Source organism: Poecilia reticulata, chromosome 13 (genome assembly GCF_904066995.2).
Source record: "Poecilia reticulata chromosome 13, P_reticulata-male-v2, whole genome shotgun sequence".
Taxonomy (NCBI): Eukaryota; Metazoa; Chordata; class Actinopteri; order Cyprinodontiformes; family Poeciliidae; genus Poecilia; species Poecilia reticulata.
Window position 1 is genome coordinate 3,288,614 of NC_088842.1, and position 8,033 is coordinate 3,296,646.

Below are 8,033 nucleotides of genomic sequence, written 5' to 3' on the forward strand. Positions count from 1 at the left end.
TTACCACAGATGAGTATATAGAGGACATTCTGTTTAAGCTGGAAGCGAGAAAGATGCGTCTAGAATCTAACTACCTTCAGATCCTGAGATTATGACCTTTTACAGTTAATGGATCAGACGTCCAAATAGCCCGTGGTAGCCCGACTCCAGAAACCACCCCAGTTAACGGTAGCTCTTTCTCTATCAATAACATGCACTTGTTACAGTCTAGATAATTTTAGAGACTCGGCATGAATCCCGAGGTCATTATTTATCATAACTAAAGAAACGTCTGAAGCCCCCCATTTCACTAGGATCATGAACATTGATTTTATGTTAACCAGAAGAATTGTTATCCCTATGACTTAATTAATTTAACTGTCCACAACATCAAGTAGACTTTAATATTTTATTAGCACGCTTTAGCAGGGGAAAATGACATACAGCTACTTCAATCAAAATCAAAAGATCAAAATATAAAAGAATTTTAGAAAACACACTTCCCTCTAGTCCCTATACTGTGTCACTAAACTTTAAGAGAGGCTTTGGGATGCAGTTCCATTCTTTCCCAGATGCTGAGTTGATCTTGGCAGCAGAAAACTTTAAATTCCATGGTAAGGGACCCTTCTTGCCGTAACAGAGTCCTTTTTCAGAATAAATCCAAAGTTGAACTGGTGAATGTTCTTCATGAGCTCAGTTCTTTATCCATAGGTGACCTTTGTCTATCCCCCATGTCTACTGCAGCATCGTTGAGATGTTTCTTGGGTTGAGAGTAAGGCAGATGTCGAATCAGAATCCCGGGTTGTGGATTATCGGATCTTGTTCCTTTCTAGAGCAGCGCGAAGTCTTCACCTTCCCGTGGTTTCAAAGTATAGCCCCAATCTTGATCCTGCATCTTCTTGTGGTTTTGCCTCGATCGCTGCTGGAACAAAGAACCTCATTCTTCTCCTGCCTCTACTTTTTATACCCTTGGTATTCCACCCGTGTGCGCATCTGTGACTTACACAACCATCTACTTCTGCATCTTGGTTGTGCTTGCACAATCTCCCGTTGCACCATTACGTCAGGAATGGAACCATGGCTAACTTCCTCTTTTAACATCTGTTTCTGCTTATTTCACAATCTCACTCCTTGGTTTTTCCATTCTCACATCTCTTTGCTCTCACGCAACCTCTTACATTGTGACACAGTATTAAGACATCTCATCTAACTTGAATAAGATCCTTCATTTTTGATTTCTCATATTTACTCTTTAAATCAAGTTCACATATTTCATTACATTGATTAGTGGTACATTATTAAAATAAGGATTACACAAGTTTTAATCACATCAAATCATAATACTGAATTATTTGTTTCTTCTGGGTTTATATTACAATAAAGATTATATAAGTTTCAATCAACATTAAATCATGATTCAAGATTACTTGTTGCCTCTGGGCTTCTATGATCTGTTTTCTGTGTGTCCTGGAAAGATCTCAATTAGTTCCAACCAGGTTTCACGACACTGTAGCGCGTAGCAGCGGTTCAACAGCGAGAGCAGAACCAGCGTCTTACATCGCAGCTCGAAGACTTAAATAATTTTGCGGGTTATTAGTTTAGCTTTCTGACCGTCATGCTAATAATCCGGGTGAGTGTTTGTAGCTGTGCGCTGCTTTACCTGCTATTTGATCCTCTGCATGTCTTTTTTACTGCAGTGAGCCTCGATGTAGCCAAACTCCGTCAAGTATGCCATTGTTTTTATGTTGTATTAGCTTCGTTGTGTTGATGCATTGTGACGTGCTTCAATTTTCCGCCGCAACACGCAAATGTCCCCATTCACTCAGTGCGTTATAGTTCAACATCGCTTAGGATTTGTTGCTGCATGTTTGCGCAGTGTGAAGGAATGAGGAGACAAGCTGCACAGGCAGGCTGCGAAATGAGACGCAGGTGATTGGTATCGGCAACAAGAGCCAATGATTGCCGATCACCGATCATGCACTTTTTCACGAAAATCGGCCCGATTATGATCAGTGACCGATTGATCGGCACACCTCTATATACACACCACTGCTCAAAAACATAAAGGGAACACTTAAACAACAAGTAAATCAAACTTCTGTGAAATCAAACTGTCCACTTAGGAAGCAACACTGATTGACAATCAATTTCCCCTGCTGTTGTGCAAATGGAATAGACAACAGATGGAAATTATTGGCAATTAGTAAGACACACTCAAAGGAGTGGTTCTGCAGGTGGGGACCACAGACCACTTCTCAGTACCTATGCTGTCTGGCTGATGTTTTGGTCAGTTTTGAATGTTGGTGGTGCTTTCACACTCGTGGTAGCATGAGACGGACTCTACAACCCACACAAGTGGCTCAGGTAGTGCAGCTCATCCAGAATGGCACATCAATGCGAGCAGTGGCAAGAAGGTTTGCTGTGTCTGTCAGCGTAGTGTCCAGAGGCTGGAGGCGCTACCAGGAGACAGGCCAGTACACCAGGAGACGTGGAGGAGGCCGTAGAAGGGCAACAACCCAGGAGCAGGACTGCAGCCTCTGCCTTTGTGCAAGAAGGAACAGGAGGAGCACTGCCAGAGCCCTGCAAAATGACCTCCAGCAGGCCACAAATGTGCATGTGTGTGCACAAACGGTTAGAAACCGACTCCATGAGGATGGTATGAGGGCCCGACGTCCACAGATGGGGGTTGTGCTCACAGCCCAACACCGTGCAGGACGCTTGGCATTTGCCAGAGAACACCAGGATTGGCAAATTCGCCACTGGCGCCTTGTGCTCTTCACAGATGAAAGCAGGTTCACACTGAGCACATGTGACAGACGTGACAGAGTCTGCAGACGCAGTGGAGAGCGGTCTGCTGCCTGCAACATCCTTCAGCATGACCAGTTTGGCAGTGGGTCAGTAATGGGGTGGGGTGGCATTTCTTTGGAGGGCCGCACAGCCCTCCATGTGCTCACCAGAGGTAGCCTGACTGCCATTAGGTACCGAGATGAGATCCTCAGACAACTTGTGAGACCATATTCTGGTGCGGTTGGCCCTGGGTTCCTCCTAATGCAGGACAATGCTAGACCTCATGTGGCTGGAGTGTGTCAGCAGTTCCTGCAAGATGAAGGCATTGAAGCTATGGACTGGCCCGCCCGTTCCCCAGACCTGAAGCCGATTGAGCACATCTGGGACATCATGTCTCGCTCCATCCACCAACGTCACGTTGCACCACAGACTGTCCAGGAGTTGGCGGATGCTTTAGTCCAGGTCTGGGAGGAGATCCCTCAGGAGACCATCCGCCACCTCATCAGGAGCATGCCCAGGCGTTGTAGGGAGGTCATACAGGCACGTGGAGGCCACACACAATACTTAGCCTCATTTTGACTTGTTTTAAGGACATTACATTAAAGTTGGATCAGTCTGTAGTGTGTTTTTTCACTTTAATTTTGTGTGTGGCTCCAAATCCAGGCCTCCATTGGTTAATAAATTTAATTTCCATTGATGATTTTTGTGTGATTTTGTTGTCAGCACATTCAACTTTGTACAGAACAAAGTATTCAATGAGAATATTTCATTCATTCAGATCTAGGATGTGTTATTTGTGTTAGATCTAGGATGTGTTATTTCCCTTTATTTTTTTGAGCAGTGTTTTATATATATATATATATATATATATATATATATATATATATATATATATATATATATATAGTGTGTGTGATGTAATTCAATATGACTGAATACAAATAAATTAATAAATTGAAAGCATGCTGAACCCAGTTGAACCCACATCCAGTTCATGTTATCAATTGAACAGCATGTCTCGTCAATTGAAGAGACATGCTCAGGAAGGAAGCTGCAGGAAAATCATTATTGGGATGTGATGGTACCATCAGTGTGCTGGGCAATCAAATGGCATCTGGTCATATTTGTATAGTGCAGTCATTCTCTCCAGACAGCTGTTATAACGGTTACAATGCAGACCTGTTCTTTGTGTGTGCATGTGCATGTACGTGCATGCGTGTGTGTGTGTGTGTGTGTGTGTGTGTGTGTGTGCGTGTGTGTGTGTGCGTGCATGTGTGTGTTTTTTACATCAGAAGAGTCTACATTAATTACTATGTAGGACTGGTCTTCTTACACCTGTAGCATTTTCGCATTTGGTCATATCACTATTTCAGTGGGATTTTCATTCAAAAGACTGACAGAAAGTAGTGCATATTTGTGGTGAAGTAGAAGAACATCTATGCTGGATTTGAACCTTTTTTTTTCTTACAAATAATGTACAAAAAGTGAGAACATAAAGTAAAAGACAGCATCGTGAATACCAAGTACCACAGATAGGCCAGAGAGAAAGCTGTGGAGAAGTTTAGGTTCTAAAGCATCTTACAGAGCTCTGTTCAATCCATCATCTGGACATAGAGAGAAGTTGTTAGGTATTTAGCTGAGATTTGTTTGGTTAAAATGTATCCCATGTTATCAATAATGCCAAATGCCTTGATCCATTTGTTATTGCTGATCAACAGAAGCTTTCCAAAACATGGTAACTTTGAAGGAAATGTAGAGATGCACAGATCATTCTGGAAAATCTGAACCATATACGAAACTTTCCGGCCTGCATGCAGAATGCTCTGCATAGAGGGAAGCTAACCCTGCCCATTACACTGAACACATCAATCACACATTGTAGTTGCATTATAGTGTAGTGATGCTTTTAATCTGCTCAGAGTTGATAGAGCGGTCACATCATTCCATTTTTCCTTACCATCTTTACATTCAGTTTTAATTAATAAATTAAATGTGGTATTTTTTTTATCTTGCTGTGTAATATTTCTGGTTTTATTGAGTAACAGGGTTAGGGTTTGTGGGTCAGGGTTAGGGTTTGTGGTTTGTTGGTGCATAAACTATATGATTGACAGAAATTTCCTGCAATAAAAAAATATGACGTTAAGCAGACATTTGACATGATCCATTTAGCACAGTTTTATTACCTTTTGTGTGTTTATATGCGTATTAGACCGTTCTTTCTTCAAATGTGCCATGTTTGATGAACATATCGGCTGAATTTAAAGTTCACTGTTGTTTACCATCTTTCACAGCTGTAAGACATTACAACCTGCATTGACTGAGGTTGGCTGTGTTAGTCAGGAGTTCTTGGTAATCTATTGATCAGCTCATAGGGCAGAGTAAACAGAACATCCTGGACTTTCCATGGGGGGAATCTTTCTTCTTCCCAACAGCTGCTCTGATGTCACATTTCTCTTGAAAAGCTTACGATTCTTTTTACAGTTTCTGTCTTTGGTACTCTTTTTGTTCATATCTTTTTCTGTTTACTTACACCTCACTGCTGTTAGAGTAGTAAACTATTGTAATTCAGTTTAATGAACCAGTGTCAGAGTTGGAAACAGAATTAGGTTCAGCGGTCAACAAGAGCAAACAGCTGCAGTTTCAAAGCTTCCAAGCCTCCACCTCACAGAGCAGCCCTCCTCTGTAACTCCCCCACTCAGCTCATGTAGACTAGGCGGCTCTGGGACTACGAGGACACAGGGAGACTCACTGTAAAGCTCGGACGGAGCACGGGGAAACGCCGGGGAACTTCTTGACCCGCTTACTGGGGCAGGGGGCTCGCTTACTGTGGCTGAAGGTGCTGCTGGTGCAGGTGCAGCAGCAGGAGACACAAAGACCTTAGCTGTGAGAGACGGAGGGAGAGGAGGAGTCAGCCGGTGTGTGGTGGATTGCTTTCTCTGAATGAAGGAGTGAGTCATAGAGGTCGAAAACTATTTCTAACATAAATGAGTCTTCTTTAAACTGATCAAAAAGTTGACAAAAATCCTCCTCGGAAACTATGTCAAAAATGATGTTGGACTGATGTAGTGGGAAAACCTTGGAGCCTTTAGGTAGAAGCCATTAGGGGGGTTATTGAAGGGGTGAGAAACTCATTCTTCAGTGTATCATAATCTGAGGGCAGTCCCAATTAGATGAGTACCCAACGAGGAAACACAGATGCAGGTTTTTTTTCATTTTCCTTGTTAGGCCTGCTTCCACCCCACACTGATAGGGTTTCTTTTCTCCATGCCTGCAGACTATGTACCTGGCCTTGGAAAGGCCCACCTCTCCCTCTCAGACCCCTCCTTATTTCAAGGTTTAACAGTTTTTCCCAACTTTTCGATTTAATTCAAGTTTATTTAATCAAGGACAGCACAATAAACATAGTCAAACCTAGTGAAATGTTTGCAAGCCCAGTCCTTGGTTGGAGCTTTTTTGAAAGACAGCAAAATTAAAATTAAATATTCTTGTCACACACACATACACATAAAGACACATACACTGAATTTCTGTGACCATAAACAAGAAAAACATGAAAATGCATATCAGAGAAAAGTAATTCTCCACAACAAAGCATATGTATACATATTAATATACACACACAATGACAGAGCATTGCAGGAAGAACTCCTACCACCGTCAGTCTTATGCACACCCCTTCAAATAAAGTGTTACTGAAAACTGTTTAACAAATTATAATAAACTCCAATGTTTGAGGATCATTTTGGAATGTAATTGAGCTAGAATCTGTCTGAAGGATTGGACTGACTTTTTTATTAAGCATCTGAAAATGAAGAACAGTGAATTGGTACTAGATAAACTTAGTTGGTTTGAAATTAAATCTTGAGTAAAGAAAATTATGATGAATTATGATGATAAAATAGGTAGATGCTAAACCAAATTTCTAGATGTCCTAATAAAATCTTTTTTTCCAATAAATATTGTTTTAGATAGTTTCCTAACTTTTGATCCTACCAAGTTCAAACTTTCAATTTGTTTCATAGGAAGACACAACTTAAAGTGATATCGTTGTTTTAAGAGTAATTAGTGGGGTGCTGTGGTATAGCTGAAGCATAGCACGACCCACGTATTAAGGCCCTAGTCCTCATGGCAGTGGTTGCAGGTTCCATTCCCGTCCTGGTGACATTTGATCGCTCTCTTTCATGTCGAACTACTTTCAAATAAAGGCAACTAGAGCCAACAAAACCTTTTAAAAAAAGGAGTAATTAGTATTTTTGAGAAGGTATTTTGAATATCCAGGTTCCTTTTTGTTTTCATGACAACAGCACCAACTGATTATTTATTATCTTCTTCTTATCTGTTGTAAGTCATTCATTACAATATGGGAAAATCTATTAACCTCAAGCTGTTCATAATCTTCTTTTGCTGCACACCCACTAATAGTGACTCACACAACAATGTCACAAACTGTATAAACCCTTGATTTTTCTCCATTCCCCAGCTGTTCAGTTTAATGGTTGAATTCTTTCTCATCCTGCCCCACTCTCTGTTCTGAATCATGCTGACGTCTTTCATGCGCGCTGTCTGTCCTCTCTCCTTACATGGTTCCTGCCAAAGTCACAATCATGACAGCTGGCAAAGCTTGGCTCTGTTTGTGTTCTCTACTGCTTTCCTTTCTGTGCAGTTGTTCAGCCAAGCTTTAGATGAGTAGAGAGCTAAAATCTTCCACCAGAGGACTGATCCCACTTCCTCCATCGTAGGAGTAAATCCAAACCTACAGCTCATATTGTGAAGACGGATATATTTGCTACCTCTCCTGCTGTATGACGTACTTGGGGAAAAACACGTATAATTTATGTAGAGACAATTCTTTGTTAATGTTGTCTCTGCATAGAACAGCCTGTACTTTGCAGGAAAACAAACCATTTAGAAAGCACTGAACTATGTTTGTATGCTATTGTTACATAATATTTGAATGTATTGGCTTTTGTGCATTAGATTCATGTCCTCTGCTTACTGCAAGGCAATGGAAAAATGTACACGCTGAAAGGAGCCATTTTGCCTCCATGAAACATTTAACTCCCTCTCACCAGCTGATTGCAGACTTTGGCTTTTGTTTCTGCTTCTACAGGCCTAATTGTAAAGTAGAGAACCAGCTGAGCCAGCATGTTCAGATGTGGGCAGTTTGTTCTTTGCCGATTGGTAACTGCAGTACTGCCACACCACAACCACAACACAAGGAAAAATTACTATGTGTAAATTTATAGTTGTTATTTTCAATTCCTACT